Source organism: Chiloscyllium punctatum, chromosome 5 (genome assembly GCF_047496795.1).
Source record: "Chiloscyllium punctatum isolate Juve2018m chromosome 5, sChiPun1.3, whole genome shotgun sequence".
NCBI lineage: Eukaryota > Metazoa > Chordata > Chondrichthyes > Orectolobiformes > Hemiscylliidae > Chiloscyllium > Chiloscyllium punctatum.
This window is the reverse complement of record NC_092743.1, coordinates 117,985,395-118,011,162: the sequence shown is the minus strand read 5'-3', so window position 1 is coordinate 118,011,162 and position 25,768 is coordinate 117,985,395. Positions and strand designations below refer to the sequence as shown.

Genomic DNA, 25,768 nt, shown 5'->3' with positions numbered 1-25,768 from the left:
CGCAGGTATGTAATAAGAGAATTATGGAGAAACCCAGTAGGTATCGCAGCATCTGCGGCAAAACAGTTAATGCATTGAATCCAGTGTGACTGTTGAAAGCATTTCTGAGGAAGGGTCATACTGCACTCGAAATGTTAACTTCACAGATGCTACCAAACCTGGTGAGTTTCTTCAGCATTGCGTTTGTTTCGGATTTCGTGTATCCACTGTATTTTGTTTTTAATTTAGAATCAAAGATGACTTTATGTTGAAACCACAGTTGCATAATGCAATCTATATGTAGTGTCTACATAACATCAATGTTTTGCAGTCTAACATCATGCATCATGCTAGATGGAAGTGTGGATATGATGTCAAAATGAAGATGTTGTGTCTGGCCCTAGGTACAATCTGTCCAAGCTCAGTTTGAACATTGTGTAAGGAAAGAGAGATTATTTGGAGGTATGGAAAAATTGTGAACTTTGAAGGAAACTAGCTCGAATTGTAGGAGAAATATGATGTAGTTAGCTCTTACATTTTAAGTGGCAAAGAGATCTCAAAAAGTAGAAATTGTGAGACCTCCAAACTAAAAGTAGTCCACAGCTTAGGAAATGGACATAAACAAGTTGTGAGCAGACAGGGTGTGGTGAAATGTCAGACGGGTCACGTTTCTGGATTTTCTGCTTGATTAGATAAGTACTGTTTTCATCATATCCTCATATAGTACTTTTGACTTCAACATACACACATGTGGATCAATCTCTTTGCACTAACAGCTGTGAGATAATTCGTTTTGTTCATCTTCTGTAACTTAGTAGCAATGGAGAGTGAGAGTTGGTAACTAAGTGTCTTAAATGTTAAAATGGCTTTGCCTAAGAACAGGGATAGAACTCTGATTAGATGTTGTAACAAGTAACACAGATCTACTACTGTTAGCTGGCTCCATACAGTTTGGGTTCAGATAAATCCATCAACCTTTTGGGAGCTGGGAAGGTTGCTGTATCCATGCTGCGGGGAGTTGGTTTTTAGAAGCCTCGGGCAGTAATGAGCTTAGTGGAGTTGAAAAGAAGCTGTCTGCTGGAGAACTGTTTGCGCAAGTAAGCAGCCGTGGCCTGCTGATGAAACTAGCATTTGATGGAAAGGAAGGTATTTGGATTCTACTGGGAGGTGAGCTGTTGTCAAGGCAGTGGTAATTGAAAGTTGCTTCTGAGGAAAATCAGTGGCTCGATCTGAGAAAGAGAAGAACAGAAATCTCTTGAGGGGATAGAGTTTTAAAGATTGTGAATCTCAGTAGTTGTACTTGGTGGATGGATTGTTGAGTAATTTTTTAGGATCTGTTCTGCTTGCATCTGCCATTTAATGTACAAAGTGTGATGTGTTTGACTACAATTTGTTAACTTCATTAGATGTGGAATTAGAGTATTAGATCAATATTGTACATTGTATCCTTTGACTTTTCAATTAAATTTAGTTCAGCTTATTTGAAATTGTGGAAACTTGTGGCTTTAATCCCCAATAAATAACTGGAGATTCAAATTTTTTTTTAAACTTGGAAATTTTTGGAAATGGATCATAAGCAAAGGTGTAAACAGAGTTTAAAGTTGTCTGCAAACCAAAGTCAAATTTTAAAGTTTTCATATGCTTTATACGTTTAAAGTTAAAGATAATATGACTTTCTACCCAGGAATCATCTTGGGCATCATAACCTCTAGGATTGTTTGCAAACAGTCCGTTTGGATTGGCAACAAACTGATCCAGTTGGTTCTGAGAATATAAATGCTGAACATTTTCAAAGATACTTGGCCTACTGAAAGTGTTTCTGCTGTTCTCCTGGAAATTGCTGACCAGAACAGACTTCTCAGTAATGCAACTGGTTTGGGAATCTTGTGTTAGGCATTCTAACTGAACTGGCTTTAAGTGTTTCGTGTCTTGTCACTGGGCAAGTTGCTTGGGACAAGTCATTTTTTGAATGCCTCTCTTGTCACTGGATTTGGGGGAATCTTGCAAAGTGGTTGTTGATTATATTTCTCTAGTGCTTTGAGGTGCCTCCTGCAGGGTTGTCCAAGTCTATAGAGCGTTCAAGCTTCTCTGAATTATGGTTATCTGGTGAATGCTGACCTTAGTCTTGGGTTTGAGATCCTTGTGCTGAAATGCTATTTTATTCTGTCAAACAAAGACTGAGTAAGCGCAATGGAAGTAGTAATGAATTTCATTGTGCCTGATTTCATGGTGGCTCCTAAAATGTGGAAAATGATCTGTATTTTCCAGGATATTAATTGACAGGAAAGGGTGCCATCATATGGGAACTGAAATATTGGATGAGGACCTTGTTTTTGAGTATTTAGTGAAAGGCCAGTTCTTATCATAGAAATTGAGCTCCTGGCTATTGTTGAGTCTGAGTGATTTCACACATGAACCAGAATGAACAACTTCCTATGTATTTTGTAGATTATCTCTATGTCAGTGGGGAATTTGTTGGAGCTGAGGTGCAGTACTAAAGTGAGGAAAATGGAGAGAAGGTTGATACAATTAAAGTCTTGACATCTGTCTTCACTGATAGGACTCATCTGGGAATATTAACAAACATGCTTTTGTTATCATGAAGATGAGTGTGGGCTTAAAAAGTCAATCTACCTCACAGACTCCGTCCCTCTTCCCATGTAGTTATGAGGCAGAACCATATCCCTGCAATCTTTGTGATATACTTGATTCTGAGATAAGCTTCTATCTACACAACTATAACAGTCTATTTCAACTGCCTCAACATAGACCACCTCGACTGCCTCAGCTAGTCTGTTACAGATGCCTCCATTAGGTCTAGATTTGACTACTCCAACACAGCATCCTGTCTTCCACTCCCCATGCGCATAAAGGTCATATAAATTACGACTGCCTTGTGCTAACTCGTGTTAAGTCTTATGAGCCCATCACTCCCTGCTGACTAACTACATTGGCTTATGCTTGTGTCATGCCTTGGTTTTAAATTATAACTTTTCATCCCTCAAAGACACCTGCACTCATTCAATTCTGGACTCTTCCGCATCCCAGATAATGTTCTATGTTACCACTCAGGCTGTCCACCTCCAAAACCATAAGCTGAGGAATTTGGTTTCCTTTCTATCTCTTATTCTTTGTTGTTAAGCATTTAATTCTCTTACTGGCCGTTTGATCATAGAGTTATAGAGATGAATACCCTTCGGTCCAACCCGTCCATGCCGACCAGATATCCCAACCCAATCTAGTCCCACCTGCCAGCACCTGGCCCATATCCCTCCAAACCCTTCCTATTCATATACCCATCCAAATGCCTCTTAAATGGTGCAATTGTACCAGCCTCCACTGCATCCTCTGGCAGCTCATTCCATACATCTTGCCTGCTATCTCATTATTTGTATTGGTGTCTACTTTTGTTTAACATTCTTGCAACATTACAAGATCTGGTGTTATACAACTTGAAAGACAGTATAGACATAAATTATTTTAAGTCTCAAATGGTGATCTTGTGGATTTATCTGGATTGCATAAAAATCTCTCTGTTAGTAATATTATTGATAAGATAGTGGAAGTGGGACACTTTTAGCAGTTCTGCATTAAGGGAATTAGTTTCCCTTGTCTAAATTTTAGTTTTAAAGAAAATGGAACAATATTTTAAGCCAGCAGCATCTGCCAGGCTTTGCATTTAAAAAAAAAAATTATTGTGCCAGTGATATCACAGTTTTAGGGCTTGGATCTATGGTGTAGAAATGCAGACAAAACTTGGCCTAATGTCAATATAACTTTGGTTTCAGTGGAAAGTATTTATTCAAATGTTAGTTTGTATTGGCTGGATCCAGTGCTATCATAATTTGTGACTGTACTAGTATTAATTTCTGTATTGGAATTAATATTTAATATGATCCAATAGTTGAAGTTCATTTGCTGAGCAGGGATTGTGAAGTTACTTCACATACAAGATATTGCTATACATAGCAATGCTGAGCTGTAAAGGATTGCAAGCCTTATTAAATGCCATTAAACTGATTTAATGTGATGTTTGCTTGCAGTTGTTATTTAGTCCTTTGCATTCATGAAATCTCAGCCAAGTGTCTGATTAAGTTTTAATTTACTTTTTAAGAGCTCTAGATGACAAGCTTGATGGAGAGGTACAAAAATTGAAGATTTTCCAGTAGCACGTACTCCTGTAGACTTGTAAAAAAAAAAACGTTTTCTTTTAGGGCTAGGTAAGGCTCTGTTTCACTCCATTCTTCACCCTGAAATTGTCATAAATGATGTCATGCTGTGCAGTGCATATTGTCATGGAAGATGTATGTGTGACTGAGAAGCTCTTTGCACACTTGTAGGAAGATGATAGCATCCCATAGGATTTATTTGTAGGAAGAGGCAACCAAAGCTAGTTGGATATTCAAAGGTTTGTTGCAAGCGTGACATGAAGACCCCAAATTTCCATTCCCAATGCTGATGATAGAGGAAAGTGGTGTTCTGATGAAGGGCTTTTGCCTGAAACGTCGATTCTCCTGCTCCTCGGATGCTGCCTGACCTGCTATGCTTTTTCAGCACCACACACTTGACTGATCTCCAGTATCTGCGGTCCTCACTTTTGCCCATTCCCCTATTATTCTACACTTACCACTGACTAATGTACCTAATTTACACATCCCTGAACACTATGGGCAATTTAGCATGGCCAATTCACTTAACCTGCACATCTTTGGATTGTGGGAGGAAACTGGATCACCCAGAAGAAACCCCATACAGACATGGGTTGATTCGAACCTGGGTGTCTGGTGCTGTGAGGCAGTAGTGCTAACCTCTGAACTACTGTTCCTGCTGCAATTAAATTGAAGGATTATGAAATGAATTAAACAACATTTTTAAATTGTAGTTTTCCACCTGTGGAGTTCAGAATGGGGATTTTACAGTTTTGATCAGAATACTTCAGTGAAATGCGGTCTAATGATTAAAGCAGCTTCAGAGAATGAACCTGCTATTATGTTGTGGCTTTCAGACTCTGAGACAATCTAAACCTTTCATAACAATCATGGCATTTCAAAATTAATTGTTTATGTGGCAAAAGTTAGTTAATTTGTGCATAACAGGGTCTCTCTGACATTATAATTTAAACAAATGTTGAATATTTCTGGTGGTAATAGATACAGGTTTAAAACTGCTTTGGATTTTGTGTGAACTTCTGCTTGTCTTCAAGATAAAGTCTATTGCTTTTATTTGCATTTCCCTGAATCTGGAGATACGACTACTCGAATTAATGCCTTGTCCTCCAACGCGTTCTTAGAAAAGTGTAAGTCAGACTTTATATCCTTTAAAACACGACGTGAAACGTAAAGTCTCTTCTTCTCTCTTAACAGTAACATGATATCTAGGCAGTTTAAAAGTGTTACACTTCTATCAGAAAGTTGGCTGAAGGTGTTCTTATCTCTGTTCAAACAGAAGTTCGCCTGTACTATTAAATGTGATCAGCTGTAGCAATGAAATCAGTCTGCTACTGCCAAGGGATATGGTTGAGATTACAGATGTGAGGAACTGCAGCTGGAATCTCCTGAGATTTTCTTTCAAGCTCTGGTTGTGATTTGTTGCCTCAGCTTAGAGCTAAATTTAAGGTATTCAGCATGCAGCTCAGATTTTATGTGTGGCTGACTTGTGTGGTAAATTTCACATTACAGGCAACCTTGGGAGAGGCAGGTTGATATGGTGTTTTGATAAGTTTGAAATCCAAAGGTCCTGTCACGTGCATTTTAATGAATTTCTGATGAACCCCTGTGAATGAGACTCTGCTTAGCATTTTTCAGCTTCAAGAATCATATGTAAATAGAACAACGGATGAATCATGCAGAACTGACGTATGTGCTGACTCATGTGAAAGCTTTTCAAAGTCTTGTTTGCATCTTCTCAGCAGCTAAACATTGTATCCTGCACTGTGTTCTGTTACCCTGATGCACTTTTACGATCCTATTGTAAAACACGAAAGGCAACACTTTTCAATGCACCTTGGTAAATGTGGTGATTATAAATCAAATCAAATATTCACATCTTAGTTAGTTAACAGCTGTTTTGGCTAGAAAAGTACTTTATTCCAGACAGCATTCTACTTGCGCAAAATCAGCTGTGAAATACTTCCTTCTGGGAATTAAATTGAACTTGCAGCAACTGGTGAAAAAGGAACTATTCCCTTGCTAGCTTAATTGATGTTTCAAATTGGATTTTGGTTGCCAATATTTCATAGATGCTTAAGAAGCATAGATGCTTAAATATCTATCATTGCAATGGCATGAGAATCGCCAGTGCAAGTGATCATGACCATAAATTGCTATGGTTCTGAGGAAGAGTCATTGGACTCAAAATGCTAATTCCATTTTTCTCTGTGCAGATATGCTTGACCTGATGAATTTATCCAACACTGTTTTTGTTTCAATAAGTTGCCATACTACTGTGGAAATTTTATCTCTCCCATGAGAAGGGAGACAATGGAAAGTAAGATTGAGATGGGGATGATATAACATTTGGTATAATTTAATAACTTTTATGTGGGAGTTGGCTAATAGTTCAAAACATTTGCTTTTGTTTATTCATGGATGTGGATGGTGTTGGCTAATGCTTGCAGCTGTTTCTTAATGTCACATACTGAATTAAATTGGCTAAAAGCTGGTATCTGTGATGCCAGGGACCTCATGGACGCCAAGATGGATTATCTACTCCCTTCTGGCTGAAGATGTTTGTAAATACTTGAGCTTTGTTATTTTACACATGTGCTGGACTGCCCCATCATTGACAATGGGATATTTGTGGATCCTCTACCTCTAATAACTTGTTTAGTTGTCCACCAACTCGCATGACTTCATGTTGTAGTATTAGAAATCATGGATCTGATCCTGTGGTTGTGGGATCACTTGGCTTTGTCTAATGCATGCTGTTTATGCTGCTGGCACACAAGTAGTCGTATGTTGGTATCATCACTAGATCCTCTGGCTTGATTGTCATGATAAGTGGGAGGATGTGTCAGGTCATAATGTTACAGATTGTTGCGAATATCGTTCTGCCAGTGGGCTAATGGATGCCCGAGTTTTGTGTTACTAGTGCGGTTCAATCTGTCCTGTTCAGCATGGTGATACCCCACAAGTGATGGAGAGATCTTAAATATGGGGATGAGTTTGTCACTTGTAATGTAAAACATATCAACTATTACCAGACAATACCTTTTCCCTTTGCTGGGTGTTAGTTCAATGAAATCCACCTGTAAATGTTCAAAAGGGTCTTTGGGGTTGGGATTGTGCTGCCTGACTCATCTGTATTCCCCTTCCCACATTGTTAGTGGCACAGGTAACACATAATTCACAATATTTCTGAGAGTAATTAGTAAAATAAAGTCATACATTTCCCCCCCCCCCAACACACTTTTGACACATGGTCCTTACCGTGTGTCAGTTTAGCATAGAATGGGAATAACTATCGTGGTAGACACAGTTTACCATTGGGGCCACATCACACCCCTTCCCTCATGCTGCACCCTGCCCTTGTCCACTCGCACTTCTCCTCAGACCTGGCCTGTGACTGTAACTCCTGTGCGTCTGCAAATTTTGTCATATACATGTCAAACTGATCACTTGGTGGCTGCTGATTTATTGGGAAGCATAAGCTTTTGGAGCACTGCTCCTTCATCAGGTGGTTGTAGACATCTAGACTTGAGTAGTTCTATCCCATTTCTACTGATCTCTCATCTTCCAAAGACTGTAAATTCCAACTTGACCAAAAATGATATCCTGCTGTAAACTGTGACCCTTTACACATTGCTTCTGGACTTGCTGACCTGCATTAGCTCTTTGACTCCCAGCTATTTAAAATTGTATTGTTAAAATGCTATTATTCCATAAGGCTTTCTCCAAATCCATTCGACCACACCTCCAAATATTCTTTTCCAGACGCACCTTTGTATATCATCCTGTCTTTGTCCCACTGTAGATGGTGTTAGCCTTTCATTTGTTTAGATTCTGAAATCTTTGGTTCACTTTCTAGATCTATTTTATTTTCTTTGGACCAAAATTTTGGTCATTCATTTTAGGAAAGCTCTTTAGTAGTGTTGTTGATGGAATAGCATTGCATTTCCAACACTGAAGCAGGCCTTTGTATTCTTACAGCAAGAACAACTGGCATCATCCAACTCTCCTGCCTTTCTTTGGTCGCCTTGGAAATTTTTATCTTTCAATAGTGATCCAGTGCATTCTGCATCTTAGCTGTTCATAAAACTAGTTTTATTTATTTCATTTTGTTTGCCAATGTATTTCTTAGGGGTGTGCTGCACTGTCAGAGATGTGATCTTTCAATTAAATGTTAACTTGATGCCTCCTCTTCCCCTTTGGGGGCATGTAACAGTTCCCAGCCATTGTTAAGGTGGTTGGTTTGCTCATTTGACTGCATGGCCAGTTTGTAATGCAGAGTGATGCCTATAGCACGGGTTCAATTCCTGCAATATTTGTGGTTATCATGAAGGACTCTTCTTCTCAGCCTCTCCCCTTGTGAGACGCTTGCTGATCCTCAGGTTAAACCACTACTTGGTTGTTGTCTCTCTCATTCTCTTGCATTATGGCAACTTTACCTTTTAACCTTTTATCTTTGACTTTGCATCAATATTTATCCCTTATGGTTACCTGGTTATTCTCTCATAGCTGCATGTGGAACCTGACTGTGTGCAAATGAAACCATGTTTTCCACATCAGTGGGATGGTTATCACTGCTCAGTACTTAAGATTATGGAAGAGTGTAGTAATTGTGGAAACTAGAAGCAGTAGTCTGCCATCAGGCCTGCTCTGCTCTGAAATATGATAATGGCCTATCCTGTATCTTTAATACCATTTTCCTGCTTTCTTCCCATACTCCTTGCTGCCTTTAAAATCTAAATACAAATCTTTCTCCTTATTGGGTGACACAACTTGATTTGGAGGTTTACTGTAGTTTACCAATGCAATCAAATGGTATGGACTTAGTAGCTCTTGTAAAAGCAAACTTAATCTTCTGTTTTTCTTTGCATCTAATTTCAGTTTAACTGTTGTAAATCAGACTAAAGTGTGGGAATTATCAGTTCTCCCTCAGTTATTTGTAAGGTTTTACTCAAGATTAGAGTGGTGCTGGAAAAGCAGAACAGATCAGGCAGCATCCAAGGAGCAGGAAAATCAACATTTCGGGCAAAAGCCCTTCATCAGGAATGAGGCTGTGAGGTTGGGAGGTGGAGAGATAAATGGGAGGGGGTGGGGTGGGGCTGGGGAGAAGGTAGTTGAGAGTACAGTAGGTGGCTAGAGGTGGGGGTAAAGATGATCGATTGAGAGGAGGGTGGAGTGGATAGGGGGAAGGAAGATTGACAGGTGGGACAGATCATGAGGATAGTGCTGAGCTGGCAGGTTGGAATTGGGGTAAAGTGGGGGGGTGGAGGGGAAATGAGGAAACTGGTGAAGTCCACATTGATGCCATGGAGTTGAAGGGTCCTGAGGCAGAAGATGAGGCCTCCTTTCTCCAGACGTCAAATGGTGAGGGAGCGGTGGTGGAGGAGACTCAGGACCTGCATGTCCTCGGCAGACTCGTGGGGGAAGGAGTTGAAATGTTCGGTCACGGGGGGGTGGGGTTGATTGGTATGGGTGTCTGAGATGTTCTCTGAAACACTTTGCAAGAAGGTGTCCGGTCATCTCAATGCAGAGGAAACTGAATCAGGAGCAACGCATACAATAAGTGACGTGTGGAAATGCAGGTGAAGCTTTGGATGTGGTTTTGCTGTCTACTCTTTCTCAAAATTTCATTTTTATTATCTTTTTTTAGCACTGCTGTTTCCGATCTGAATATCTATTAGTCACCTTTGTTAGGGTTGTTATGATCTTTACAAAATTCTTGATTAGTTGCCAAACATTTTCAATTTTTGCTCTTGGGTAAAATGCCTGATGTTTATTAAGATCTAGTTTCTGATGCCCTTTTATCGGTCTTGGATACTACCACTAAGGTAATCAAGGATTATGGGGCAAAAGTAGAAAAGAGGCATTAATTATCAAACCAATCACAATCTCATTGAATAGTGAAGCAGATTTGATTAACTTATTTCTATGTTTTAAATGGCAAGTCTGTTTTGAAGCTTGCAGTGTGTCCTTTCTAGCTGTTTGCTGTCCTGCGTGGGATGAAGCACTTGTTTCTCTGCTTCTGAGATGCACTTCACATAGAACTTAGGCACAGGAGTTGGCCACTTCTTCACTTTGAGCCTTCTGCATTATTCAATAAGATCATGGCCAGTCTTCTTGTGTTGGCTTCACTTTCCTGTCTTCATTTTCTCATAACCCTTGACCATCAAAATTCTATCCAGCTAGCCCACTGAACATCTTTCTAAACTAATATTCGCGTATTTTCCATCTTTCTTTGTATACTAGCATTTAAGGGAGGTTTGGCAAATGAGGATGCATTCTGTCACAACTCTAGACTTTACCAAACAACATGGATTTCTTTGGGAGATGGTTAGTAGATTTTTAATTGTCCACTTTACAATACTTAATGGAAAAAATCCACTTTTATTAAAGCTGCACAGTTTTGTTTACCTACATTTCATATGATGGAACAAGCATTTTGGTCTGTTGCTTGACTGCTGCAGCCAAGCATTCTGAAGACAGCTCTAGTTTTACATGTTGGGAGCTGTGTTCAGTATGTTGAGGTCCTTTTTGAAAATGTGCTGCAATGTACTTTTGAATGAGTCTCCCTGACTTTTGAACAGGTCAGAGTGGGTTATACTGAAGTATTTCAGAATGCTAGTAAGCATGTGGAATAAACTGTCAAGGAAAACAGTGAATATAGAATTTTCTTCACTGTGTTGAGGAGTAACTACCCTGGAGGGATGAAGTATCTCAAATTTGAAGCATAGGTTAAGCAATCCATTTCACACTGCTGCTATGTCTTGTCTATGCAAATGGTATTTTCCACCGACAGGATGCTGCTGTCAGTCTAAAAAGATATGCTGCCTACTACATAACTGAGTAACGTTGTATTTGAATTTCATTGCTGGTCCAATGCCAAGTATGTAGGCCATACATCTATGGCTGATTGTATCAAGCAGTATATTCCTTTGGTTATTTGTAATAGACTGAGCACTGTCTGTATTTGACTAACCTGCACTTGCAAAATGTAGAGCAGAATGTTTGCTGTAAAATGTAATTCTGTTGTTAGGGAACACTTGCTGAACAATTGTGACTGTACTATTACTTTAACAGCTAATTTAAGATAACCAGTTAAGCTCGTAATGTTGTTGTCCCATTCCTCCTTCAGTCAAAGCAAGATCCTCGGAGACACAGTTGTTTTGCCTTCCTTTATTCCAGTGTCCGGAGAGAGAATGATTGCCCGTGTCGAGGCCAGGATGAGGAGGGATATCTGGTGTAACGTGGGTTTTCACTGGACCATTAGGTTTTGTGGTATAGTGATGGCTGCGTGGATGAGCTCACCCTGGGACACAGGGCAGTGGTTTGATAGCCTGTGGTGTCATATTGTGGGGCCATATTGTAGACAGGTCTCTGAACCATTTCATGCTTAACAGACACAGGTGGGTCACACTTATTCAAACTCCAGAAGTGAGTGACCAGTAATTTCATCTGGGACCTACTTTTTTCTGACCGATCTAGGTATGAGTATGGATGGATTTACCTATTCCGTCAAGGAGACACTGCATTGAACTGGGCGGAGATGTTACTCGCCTTAAAGGAGGTATCACCACCAGAGGTGGCATAAGTGGAACAGAACCTGTTGTAAAAGTCTGAACTGTCAGCATCTTTCTTAGGTCTACAGTTTAGAATCTTGGTAAGATCAATGGGTTTTTGAAGGGTGCAGTGCAGAGCATTTCAGGTTGCATCGGTTTGGTCACTTTTCTCTCGGGACGGCAGCAGCAAAGGCCTCCCAAGTTGCATGGTTGTTCAAGGACTCTTGCCAGTTTGCAACAGAGACTAAAAAGATCCAGTGTGTGGCTTGGTAGATTTAGGTAGTACTCATGAGATGTTCAATAAAATCTTCGGGTGTGATCTTTTTGTCTGGGGTGCCATTCATAATCATCCACATTTTCCTGTGGTTTCCATGGGTTGTAGTCAGGGACTGTGGGCTTTTGAGCAACGGTGTTGTGGTGCGGTTGTTCAGGTTCTGGCCGGCAGAACCTGCTATCGGGGTGATTAGTCATAGCATTAGTACTCGTTGAGGAGTGCGCCTCAGAATCAGATTTGGATGCATTACTCAGGGAATCAAGATCTGGACACCCAGTCAAATACATGTTTTGTCAGGGTTTCTGGGAACCACTCTGGCTTCCATGGAGGGTGTTAGGAATAAGCTTGGGAGGACTGGGTGCGGGGGAGGGGGGAGTGGAGTTCTGTGGCAGAGCTTTGGAGGGTCTGGGACTGATTGTCGGTTGGGAGTGAAGATTTGCCATTGGTGCAGTAGGACGAGTTACAGGGCAAATAAGTATCATCAGAATCTTGCCCCACTATCAAGTAAGGCCTGGAGTCCAGACGTGTCCAATGTTGCTTGCGTGACACTTTCTCCCTTTTGTCTTTAGCAGATTTAGATTTAAGATCGTACGTTCCGCATAATGCCTTCAAAACCTCCCAATGACTAGTTTTCCCTTTGTCATCAGTAGCAGGAATATTTTTACATTTAGCGGTGTGTTCCCAAGAAATTTGGCGCGATCTTTCATTTATTCGGGTCGCCACTGTTCTCCAATGAGTAAATACATCTTTCCATTTTTTGTGAAGTATTAGAATTCCACACCTCAGCCTGCACTTCTGAATATTTTATCTGGATCCCAAGGTCCCCACCAAAGGCCATTGTTTGTTTCCCAACAAATTGTTCTGTCTACGATAATTTAACTCATCATTTGGATTATCATGACAGGTTTTTTCAAACGGGGATGAAAGACCCAATTTACCGAGTGTCTGTCCTGTTTGTTTAATCTGAAACGCTAAGTACTTTTAGACAATGATACCCACAACTTGAATCTCACTTAAACACAGCAAACCTGAATCCTACTTAAACAAAGGAAACTTGAACCTCAAACACTGAGAGCTTGGAGCTCAGTTAAACACAGCTTGAATCTCAGCACAGTGCAGAGGACCCAAATCTCAACCAAACCCACCTCTAGGGGACATGAACCCCAGTACCGCGCAGAGGACTAGAAACCCAGTAAACCCCACCCCCACACCCCAAGGGACCCGAACCACAGTACCATGCAGAGGATTGAACCTCAATCACACCATCCGTCCATCCCAGGGGACCCAAACCCCAGTACCACGCAAAGGACATGAACCTCAATCATACACATTCCCCCACCCCCAGTGCAGCGCAGGGGACTTGAACCTCAGTCACACCCCAGGGGATTCGGGATTCAAACCCCAGTACCGCGCAGAGGATTCTAACCTCAATCGCACCTCCACTCCCCAATGCTGTGCAGAGGACCTGAGCCTCAGCTTGCCAGTGCACTTGCAAAATTGTATCTCTCGACGGAACTAATTACCGTTTGAGGAATCAGTAGGATAGACAGTGATTGAAAGATGGGTCAGTCTCCAGCACAGGAATATAGAGAGGGACCAGTGTTAAAAATCTTACCTTGTGGGCCCATCCGTTTCTATACCAATACTCCAGGTGGCTGTTGACACTGTCCAATCGTAGCTATCCTTTTGAATCCTGCCGACTATGTCAATATTGCCATCCTGTTTTCCTTTCAGTTGAAGCTAAACACTCGGAGGCACAGTTATTTTACCTTTTATTCCAGGCTCGAGAGAGAGAGAGAAAACGATTGCCCATGTGCATAGAGACATGAGTTCATGGTCTTCTCTCTAACAGCTTCTCAATAAATTATATAGTCATTTTATAGGGAGGACCATCCAGATATGGCAACATGCATATTAATTGGGTGACTGTTACAATCAATGAGTATTGATAGCAGACGCCAAGGCTTTTACTGTTAGACAATGGGTGTTTTTAACTTTGTTAATGGAACTCATACAGTGGATACCTTTCCTCTTGTTCGCTGACCTTGCATATTGAATGCTTTCAATATTATTAAATGGCTCTAGATAATGACTGCTTTTCCCCCTTGTTAACCCAATACCCTTTCCTCCAGCACACCATTGTTCTTAGCTGATCTGCGTCCTGCTCAGCTGAATCTCTTGTTTCACAAAACTCAGAACTTAACTCTTTCCCTGCCTACTTATACCCAATGCACATTCTCAATGTGTCTCATACTTGCTAGAAGTGACATATGAGCTCTGCAAACAAAAGGGACAAGTTAAGCCTGGCATCTTTTTGAATTAGCAGAAAACTTGGAAGCATATCATTCTCTTTTCCTTTCTTCATGGAATCTGGCAACTTGCCAATCAGTCAGGACCATTTTCTCCTGTAAAATTGTTGTGATCATTTGAAATTTGGCATTCTTAATTAGTTTCATTCATCTCTCTCCTTTCTCTAACTTATCTGACTCACTCCTTTATCTAAACATGGCAGTAAATTTTGCAAAAGCAAGACCATTGAGATTTTATTTAATGAGGTTAAGGAAATATTCCAAATATAAAAATGTGTTGAGAAAGCTACCTAAACTACTTCAACACTGATTGATAAATTGAGCGACATAGTTAATTGTATTGTCATTACCCTCTCTTGTCACCCAGCAACTTTTGGGCACCTCCCTGTATATAGGGAAGATAGTGCAAGTTTGCCAAAATCTTACTATCTCCACTTCCATTTCCAGTAGTGACCTTGCAAATGGTCAAGTTGACTTATTCATTCTAAGTTCAGGATTAGTGGTGCTGGAAGAGCACAGCAGTTCAGGCAGCATCCGAGCTCCTCGGATGCTGCCTGAACTACTGTGCTCTTCCAGCACCACTAATCAGAATCTGGTTTCCAGCATCTGCAGTCATTGTTTTTACCTTATTCTTTCTAAGAGCAATCAGCCTTTTCAATAAATCCTGTCTATCCAATCTACCTTATCCAATACTGCTCTTACCTCAATGTTCACTAATAATTTGTCCACATCTGCTTCCTTAATAAACATTCATAAAATATTCTAGCCATGCCCTCTAGCTCTAAGCTGAATTCATCCTCAATTCCTGATATGATGCATTCTGCACCTTAAGTTTAATACAGTCCTACAGTTTATGTGCCTCTACATCGTTAAGCTCCAATAGAATGATTAAAGCAAAGTAGAGTGAATGCAACAGAACCCAAAACAAGTATCTCACACAAATTGAAATATGTTTAGAATAAATTGGTTTTATATTTTATGTTGAAAGCTGACTCTCTGTTTTGTGTTCCAAGTGTGGTGTGTCTGACATTTTGGTAGCTTTGAGGTACAATTTTATTTTTGAGTCATAGAGATGGACAGCATGGAAACAGGCCGTTCGGTCCAACTCGTCCATGCCGACCAGATATCCCAACCCAACCTAGTCCCACCTACCAGCAACCAGCCCATAACCCTTCAAATACTTCCTATTCATATACCTATCCAATTGCCTCTTAAATGCTGCAATTGTACCAGCCTCCACCACTTTCTCTGGCAGCTCATTCCATACACGTACCACCCTCTGTGTGAAAAAAGTTGTCCCTCAGGTCCTTTTTGTATCTTTTCCCCTCTCTCCCTAAACCTGTGCCCTCTAGTTCTGGATCCACCCACTCCAGCGGAAAGACTTTCTCTATTTACCCTATCCATGCCCCTCATGATTTTATAAAGTCACCCCTCAGCTTCTGACCCTCCAGGGAAAACAGCCCTAGCCTATTCAGCCTCTCCCTTTAGCTCAAATCCTCCATCCCTGGCAAAATCCTTTCAAGTTTCACAACATCCATCTGGGAGTAAGGAGACCAGAATTGCACTCAATATTCCAACAGTGGCCTAACCAATGTTCTGTACAGCCGCAGCATGACCTCCCAACTCCTGTACTCAGTACTCTGACCAATAAAAGGAAACCTACCAAATGCCACCTTCACTATCCGATGTACCTCCCACTCTACTTTCAAGGAGCAATGCACCTGCACTCCAAGGTCTTTGTTCAGCAACACTCCCTAGGACCTTACCATTAAGTGTATAAGTCCTGCTAAGATTTGATATCTTTGTGTTTGTTTCCTAGGTCAGGTTACCTAACCAACTGGGGGTGGAATTGAGATGAGATTCATTTGACCAATAAAAACTGACAAACATACCTGCAAACCCAGTTAATGAAGTTCCTAAAGTTGAATTCCAGCGTCAGGGCATAGAACTGTTGGATGCAATTTGACATGTTTGATCAGACCCACCTGATCCATGTAAGACTTGTCAAGAATTCTCAACTGTGTCAGTGGAACACTTCAGGTGTTGAATTTTAAATATACTTTGCACAGTTGAATGTTTTGTTTGTTTACAGCTTATTATTAAACATTTGGCCCAGAACTTTTTGGGCCAGTCATCTCGCAGCATGACTAACTTACTAATTTTTTCCCCTGCCCTTCAAATGGTCCACCACATGCATGCAGCATGAGCTGAGAACAGTGAGACCAGCAAGATGTTTTGGAGTTGGCTGAATTTTGGGATCAGCATTAAATTGCAATGCAAAATATTTTAAGGGTAGAGAAATGAAATTAGCAGCAGCAGAGAAGGTGGCAAATTAGGTACAAGGGGATAAATAGTACAAGGTTTAGATTTATGTAGGGAAACAAAAAGTAATTATTTCCACTCCAATAACAAGCTGTTTAAACTTGCTGTTTTCCCAACAATTTTTTTAAAATCCCAAATTCCACTTAATCTTCAAAATAATCCAGGGTTATATTTTGAACAGTGATTATCAGATTCTAGTTTTTAAATAAAAATATATTTTTGTTACTTGCTAATGCCCTCTGCAAAATGCTGCTGATATTAAATTCTGCTTTTATCAACAAATTTCAAAACCAGTTGTTAAAAACATCTGCGTTAATGAACTGTAATTGCCCTATTGTTTTGTTGCAGGCGTATCATTGGATGAATGGTTAGATCATTTGGATAATTGGTTGTTGCATCTTTTGATTATATAACCAAACCCTCTTGAGTTGGGTTAGTATTAATTCAGTTTTAGCCTTTCTCCCCTCAAAGGTGCCAATCTGTGTAAAGGTATATCTCCGTTTGGGCAACAATCCTCATGTCTTGGCTAGTTAATCGCTCTAAATGTGTTAGTCTGTTGCTGCGCATGAGCTGGTCCGTTTGAGAACGGTATCGCACTGTACCTGTATCCATTTTGGTCCGGCATTCATAAGTGTGCTTTCAAATGTAACACTGAGTAAAGTGAGAAACCGGAGTGATTAATGTGAACTTCAGCCTTTCTCAGACACCACATTCTTAACTATGATTTAACATAGTTTGTCCATTACTTGATGTTACTGTTAAGCTTCTGTGACTCCAGATTGGCATGCAGAGTCTCATTTTCATCTTCCTGACCTTGCTGTGCTCTACTTCCACAGTCTACTGCAACTGCAGTACAGTATAAGTTTGTGCATGCATTTTCTGTTGCACTGGTACTGATTTGCCTACTCAACCAAGAGTAGCTATTGTGCTCTATTCTTTGTGAAATGTATTTAGTGTTGACTCTTTTCTTTCTATTGAAAATCCTTTTTCCTGATTGTTTATAACCCCACCAAATCTCTTATGGTGATTAGGAAAAAGATTAACGTGTATTTGGTCCATCAGCTTGCAAAACTCCCAAGAGTGCTTCCTGCTATACACAGAGTGTAATGGAAACGATTCCTGCTGAATAAATACAGTCAAGCTTCTGGGGTGTATTAGTGAGTGACTGTACGAGCCAAATTGTAAATGTTAGTCAGAAACATTTTTGGGGAGACGATGGCAGGTGAAAGTTGTAGCGACTTTTTCTGAAGTTTATTAGGATGATGGCTGTAGAAGTCATGAGAGAGACAGCTTAGGCTTGGTTTTGGATAAATGCTAAACTTTGATGCAAAAGTATGAATTGATTTTGAAGTGGACTGAGAGATTCCCCAGTTGAAAATAACTGTAGTATTGGTGTTTAATTTGATTGCAATGTTTTTTTTAATCTTGGATTGGTCAATTCTTCATTGTCTCTGAGCTTTATACTCTAAACTACTCTGTTTCTGTATTGACCCTTTGTGTTGAATTTATTGAAAGGATTGCTAGTTACAATGTCTGCTTCGTCAGAAAAAAGTGATTTGGGCATGCATGCATTTCCTTTTGAAAAAGGTTTGGCACTAATTAAATTATTTCTATGTTCTCTCACCTTAATTTCTAATAATTAATTCCATTATTTTGCAAGTTTGTGATGCAAGACATGATGAGAATGGAATTAAGATTAGTTATTTTAGGAAGTCAACAACGTCTGCTTAAAGTAACAGTACATAAACAGTTCACAGATTTTATCCTTTGTACAGGTCTTTTGCTTCGGATTTGTTGGTTTGAGCTATTTTAAACTTGGCAGGGATTTCAATATACATGATGCTAAAGCAACTTGTATTTAGTCCTAGAAAGACCCAAATCGGTGTCATGCTACTGATTCTCTCTGTTGTGGCTACTTGTATGAAACAGTAATTTAGCATGTATATTTTTAATTTATCCTATGCACCAAAACCACTTACAGACTTAGGAATTCTAAATTCTTCTGAAAATCCTTTTACAGTTAAATGCTGAACAAATTTTAAGACCTGTTTATTTAGCTTCTAGAAACCATATATCTAGTCTTATTTTAATCTATTTGATGGTTGCTTTATCCCCTATGAGTAATTTAGCTCTGGAAATTTTAATTTTATCTTTGTTCACATTTAAAGAACAGAGTCTGAAAAGATTAATAAACAGTTTTTATTGATCCCTGTAGTGTTGTTCTGAGTACTCACTTGCATTTCGTTTTCTCACAACATTCATTTGTTCTTCCTTTGGTGTTAACTTGGTTGCTATCAGGTTATACATTTGTTCGCTGGTCGATTTGTTCCTAGATGTTTTGTCACCATGCTAGGTAACAATCAGTGAGACTCCGGTGAAGCATTGGTGTTCTGCCCCTCTTGCTATTTATCTGTGTCTTGGTTGTTGTGGTGGCCGATATCATTTCCAGTTCTGTTTCCGAGAAGTTGATAAATGGGGTCCAAATCTGTGTTTCTTAGTGGAGTTCTGATTTGAATGCCAGGCCTCTAGGAATTCCTGTCCATATCTTTATGTAGCCTGTCCCAGGATGAATGTATTGTCCTAGTTGAACTGATGTCCCTCTTCGTTTGCAAGAATGGATACTAGTGATAGTAGGTCAAATCTTTTGCTCTGGTTGCTATCCCCAAATAATTGCTAGGGTTTCCTGATTCTTGCCAAATATAGATACCTTGGAGGGTTGACACAATGGAAGAGATTAGAGGTAATGATGGACAAGATCATGGAGGGAATTTAAAACCAGGATGATAATTTTAAACTCATTAGTTAGGTGTCAAGCCAAGTCAGTCATTGAGCACTGAGGTAAAAAGGGAACAGGACATGAGTTGAGGTATTGCAATAAAATTGTGTATGTATTTAGGTTTACAAAAGGTAAGATGTGGGAGACTAACCAGAACTGCATAGGCATTTTTAGTTCTGGCAATAATGACATGAAGTAAAAACAATGACTGCAGATGCTGGAAACCAGATTCTGGATTAGTGGTGCTGGAAGAGCACAGCAGTTCAGGCAGCATCCAAGTAGCTTCGAAATCGACGTTTCGGGCAAAAGCCCTTCATCAGGAATAAAGGCAGAGAGCATGAAGGGTGGAGAGATAAGCTAGAGGAGGGTGGGGGTGGAGAAAGTAGCATAGAGTACAATGGGTGAGTGGGATGAAGGTGATAGGTCGGGGGTGGGGGGGGAGGGTGGAGTGGATAGATGGAAAAGAAGATAAGCAGGTAGAACAAGTCATGGGGACAGTGCTGAGCTGGAAGTTTGGAACTAGGGTTAGGTGGGGGAAGGGGAAATGAGGAAACTGCTGAAGTCCACATTGATGCCCTGGGGTTGAAGTGTTCCGAGGCGGAAGATGAGGCGTACTTCCTCCAGGCGTCTGGTGGTGAGGGAGCGGCGGTGAAGGAGGCCCAGGACCTCCATGTCCCCAGCAGAGTGGGAGGGGGAGTTGAAATGTTGGGCCACAGGGCGGTGTGGTTGATTGGTGCAGGTGTCCCAGAGATGTTCCCTAAAGCGCTCTGCTAGGAGACGTCCAGTCTCCCCAATGTAGAGGAGACCGCATCGGGAGCAATGGATACAATAAATGATATTAGTGGACGTGCAAGTAAAACCTTGATGGATGTGGAAGGCTCCTTTAGGGCCTTGGATGGAGGTGAAGGAGGAGATGTGGGCGCAGGTTTTGCAATTCCTGCGGTGTCAGGGGAAAGTGCCAGGATGGGAGGGTGGGTTGTAGGGGGGCATGGACCTGACCAAGTCTTTGTGGAAGGCGGAAAGGGGTGGGGAGGAAAATATATCCGTGGTGGTGGGGTCTGTTTGGAGATGGCGGAAATGTCGGCGGATGATTTGGTTTATGCAAAAGTTGGTAGGGTGGAAGGTGAGCACCAGGGGTGTTCTGTCCTTGTTACGGTTGGAGGGGTGGGATGTGGACGAGATGCGTTGGAGGGCATCTTTAACCACGTGGGAAGGGAAATTGCGGTCTCTAAAGAAGAAAGCCATTTGGTGTGTTCAGTAGTGGGAATGGTCCTCCTGGGAGCAGATCCGGCGGAGGTGGAGGAATTGGGAATACGGGATGGCATTTTTGCAAGAGGTAGGGTGGGAAGAGGTGTAATCCAGGTAGCTGTGGGAGTCGGTGGGTTTGTGAAAAATGTCAGTGTCAAGTCAGTCGCCATTAATGGAGATGGAGAGGTCCAGGAAGGGGAGGGAGGTGTCAGAGATGGTCCAGGTAAATTTAAGGTCAGGGTGGAATGTGTTGGTGAAGTTGATGAATTGCTCAACCTCCTCGTGGGAGCATGAGGTGTTGCCAACGCAGTCATCAATGTAGCACACTTCTTCCGCCGCCTCCGCCTCCGAGCTTACTTTCACAATCAGGACTCCCGCCCACCTTCCGAGGACCCCGTCACCCAACTCCAGCACACTGCACCCACCTGGACACCCCGCACTGGCCTATTACCTGCCCTCGACCTCTTCATTTCAAACTGCCGCCGGGACATTATCCGCCTCAACCTGTCTACCCCCCTCCCCCACTCCAACCTCTCACCCTCACAACGTGCAGCCCTCCAATCACTCTGCTCTAATCCCGACCTCACTATCAAGCCAGCAGATAAAAGGGGCGCAGTGGTAGTCTGGCGCACTGACCTCTACACTGCTGAAGCCAAACGCCAACTCGAGGACACCTCTTTCTACTGCCCCCTTGACCTTGACCATGACCACACCCCCATCATCTCCCAGACCATACAGAATCTAATCACCTCAGGAGATCTCCCACCCACAGCTTCCAACCTTATAGTCCTGGAACCCTGCACTGCCCGGTTCTACCTCCTTCCCAAGATCCACAAGCCTGACCACCCTGGCCGACCCATTCCCTCAGATTGCTCCTGCCCCACTGAACTCATTTCTACCTACCTCGACACTGTCCTATCCCCCCTAGTCCAGGAACTCCCCGCATACGTTCGAGACACCACCCACGCCCTCCACCTCCTCCAAGACTTCTGTTTCCCCGGCCCCCAATGCCTCATCTTCACTATAGATATCCAATCCCTCTACACCTCCATCCGCCATGACCCGGGCCTCCAAGCCCTCCGTTTTTCCCTCTCCAGACGTCCCCAACAGTACCCTTCCACCAACACACTCATTCGTTTGGCTGAACTGGTCCTCACCCTTAACAATTTCTCCTTCAAATCCTCCCACTTCCTCTAGACCAAAGGGGTAGCCATGGGCACCCGTATGGGCCCCAGCTATGCCCGTCTCCTTGTTGGCTACGTAGAACAGTCGATCTTCCGTAATTACACCGGCACCATTCCCCACCTCTTCCTCTGCTACATTGATGACTGCATTGGCGCCACTTCGTGTTCCCGCGCGGAGGTTGAGCAATTCATCAACTTCACCAACACATTCCACCCTGACCTTAAATTTACCTGGACCATCTCTGACACCTCCCTCCCCTTCTTGGACCTCTCCATCTCCATTAATGACGACCGACTTGACACTGACATTTTTCACAAACCTACCGACTCCCACAGCTACCTGGATTACACCTCTTCCCACCCTACCTCTTGCAAAAATGCCATCCCGTATTCCCAGTTCCTCCGGCTCTGCCGTATCTGCTCCCAGGAGGACCATTTCCACTACAGAACACACCAGATGGCTTTCTTCTTTAGAGACCGTAATTTCCCTTCCCGCGGGGTTAAAGATGCCCTCCAATGCATCTTGTCCACATCCCGCACCTCCGCCCTCAGACCCCACCCCTCCCACCGTAACAAGGACAGAACACCTCTGGTGCTCACCTTCCACCCTACCAATCTTTGCATAAACCAAATCATCCGCCGACATTTCCGCCACCTCCAAACAGACCCCACCACCACGGATATATTTCCCTCCCCACCCCTTTCCGCCTTCCACAAAGATGATTCCCTCCATGACTACTTGGTCAGGTCCATGCCCCCCTACAACCCACCCTCCCATCCTGGCACTTTCCCCTGACACCGCAGGAATTGCAAAACCTGCGCCCACATCTCCGCCTTCACCTCCATCCAAGGCCCTAAAGGAGCCTCCCACATCCATCAAAGTTTTACTTGCACATCCACTAATATTATTTATTGTATCCATTGCTCCCGATGCGGTCTCCTCTACATTGGGGAGACTGGACGTCTCCTAGCAGAGCGCTTTAGGGAACATCTTCGGGACACCCGCACCAATCAACCACACCTCTCTGTGGCCCAACATTTCAACTCCCCCTCCCACTCTCTGCCGGGGACATGGAGGTCCTGGGCCTCCTTCACCGCCGCTCCCTCACCAGCAGACACCTGGAGGAAATATGCCTCATCTTCCGCCTCGGAACACTTCAACCCCAGGGCATCAATGTGGGCTTCAGCAGTTTCCTCATTTCCCCTTCCCCCACCTCACCCTAGTTCCAAACTTCCAGCTCAGCACTGTCCCCATGACTTGTTCTACCTGCTTATCTTCTTTTCCACCTATCCACTCCACCCTCCACACCCCCCCGACTTATCACCTTCATCCCCTCCCCTACTCACTAATTGTACTCTATGCTACTTTCTCCACCCCCACCCTCCTCTAGCTTATCTCTCCACCCTTCAGGCTCTCTGCCTTTATTCCTGATGAAGGGCTTTTGCCCGAATCGTCGATTTCGAAGCTACTTGGATGCTGCCTGAACTGCTGTGCTCTTCCAGCACCACTAATCCAGAATAATGACATGAAGGAAGACTTTCAGCAATAGATGATTTGAAATCGATGAAATCAAATGGCATTACATAGATGGAAATTGTTTGTCCTAATGATGGTGCAGTTATGGCATAGTTAATCTCATTGCCATCTGTGACACCAAAGTTGTGAATAGACTGGTTTTGAGAATGTGTATCGGGTATAAGCAGGCACGGTAAGAGTTAAGTTCTGAGTTTTGTGAAACAAGAGGTTCAGCTGAGCATGACTCAGATCAGATTAGAACTTACAGTTAACAATGGGGTACTGGAGGCAAGGGTAATAGATCAGCAAGGTGGAAAAACATTCATTGTGTAGAGCCATTTAACAATATTGGAAGAATTCAGTATGTAAGGTCAGTTTAACAAGGTGAAAGATATTCATTATGTGAAGCCAGTTATTCATTGTGTAACAGCAGATGGCTTAATCTTCACTGATACTTGTTGATTGTAATGGTTAACCAATTAATATGTCTGTTGCTTTATCTGGATGTTCCTCCCTGTAAAACACCTTCTTAACAACCCTATCAATTGAGTGGCAACTTTGGGGGATCTGTGTACGTGAACCCAAAGATCCTGCTCTTCCTCCACACTGAAAAGAATCTTGTCTTTAACCCTGTATTCAGCATTCGGGTTCACCCTTCCCAAATGAATCACTTCATATTTATCCAGTTTGAACTCCATCTGCCACTCCTCAGCCCAGCCTTCCATCCTGTTAATGTCTTGTTGCAGCTTGCAACAACCTTCGACACTATCTACAACACACTGACTTTTGTGCCATCAGCTAACTTACTAACCCACCTTTCTTCATCTAAGTCATTTATAAAAACGACAAAGAGCAGAAGCTCAAGAACAGATCCCTGTGGGACACCACTGGTCACCAACCTCTAGGCGGAATACTTTTCATCCACTACCACTCGCTGTCGTCTTTCGGCCAGCGAATTCTGTATCCACATCAAATTTCCCTATATTCTATGCCCCCTTACTTTCTGAACGAGCCTACCACGACAAACCTTAGCAAATGCCTTACTGAAATCCATATATACCACATCCACTTCTTGACCTTCTTCAACGTGTCTTGCCACATCCTCAAAGAACTCAAGGCTTGTGAGGCATGACCTGCCCCCCTCGAGGCATGCTGACTATCTTTAATCAAACTGTTTTTCCAAATAGTCAAAAATCCTATCTCTTCAGAATCCTCTCCAGTACCTTGCTTACCACAGACGTGAGACTGATGGGTCTGTAATTCCCAGGGATTTCCTTATTTCCTTTCATGAACAGAGGAACAACATTCTCCTCTCTCCAATCATCCAGTGCTACCCCTGTGGAGAGTGAGGATACAAAGATCATCGCCAGAGGGATAGCAATCTCATTCCTCGCTTCCCGTAGGTAATCTTGGTCCGGACCTGGGAACATGTGTATTTTGATACGCTCCAGAATTTCCAGCATATCCAATTTCTTAATGTCACATGGGTGATGGTTCTCTCTCCCTCCATAAAGATGAAGGACGTAAAACTGTACTGTGTCTCTGAGCGTTTTGCTTCGACGGAGGGAGGGGGGAATGGGACGACAATTGAACCTCTTACTGATGCTGGGAAGAGAAATTTTAGAGTAGGGGCTGAAAGCAATGGTATCGATCTGCCCAATATTTAACGAAATTTCTTCTCCAGTACTAGACATTGCATAGTCTGATAACTCCTTCAATGTTGTTAATTTAAGAGAAGTGGATGAAGATTGTAGAAATCGAAAATTCTGGCCAATATGTCACTCTTTTACATTGTCCTAAAGTTGGCCTTTGAAACTTGCATTCTTGTGCATACCTGTTTCAACTATTGATTTTAGTACAGATTATGCCATATTTAGATAAAGATTTTACTGCAGTCCAGAGTTGATGCTTCTCTGATCATGAATCCAATTAGTGAGGGAAGTTGGTGGTCACGAAACCTGACTTTTACATAAACTGCCAATAAACTAGAGGTAGTAAGTTGTGCATTCCTGTTGATGAAAGGGATAAGTCTGTAATTCTACATCCTCCTCGTTATGGGTAATCTTTTAGAGAATTATCCCACTGTTCCATTTGACAGGACAGACCCACCAGAGATAGCAGTATGGTAGAATACAATCAGAGGGAGTTGCCCAGGAGATCCACGGCAATAACATTGGCTGACACACGGTTCTTCATCCTTAGGTACAGCATGTTACTGAGTTGATGGTCAATCATGATTGTGGAGGAGATTTGAAAAGCCAAATGGCCTAATTCTGTTCCTGTTTTTGTGTTTTAATGCTAAATCTGATTACTTCAGGTCAAACATGAGAAAACAAACTTTCTGCTGATTATCATCAATTTGCCTTCCTCTAAAGTGATGAATCATTCGTTTGGAAGAGAACACAATGGGGGCCTCTATGTCTAAGAGTGCCTCAATA

The 25,768-nt window shown here is 42.2% G+C and overlaps 1 protein-coding gene across 3 annotated transcripts in view; it reads left to right on the top strand.

Annotated features, from left to right (window-relative positions):
- Nucleotides 1-25,768, top strand: part of tgfbr1b (transforming growth factor, beta receptor 1 b) — a 67,715-nt gene that overhangs the window by 2,651 nt on the left and 39,296 nt on the right. Inside the window, exon 1 of one of the 3 annotated variants that reach the window (XM_072571193.1) lies at nt 16,304-16,324. The exons of the other annotated variants lie outside the window; for them this stretch is intronic. The gene's annotated coding sequence lies outside the window, so the exon portion shown is untranslated. Of the gene's footprint in view, nt 1-16,303; nt 16,325-25,768 lie in introns of those variants that run through there. 3 annotated transcript variants of the gene reach the window in all.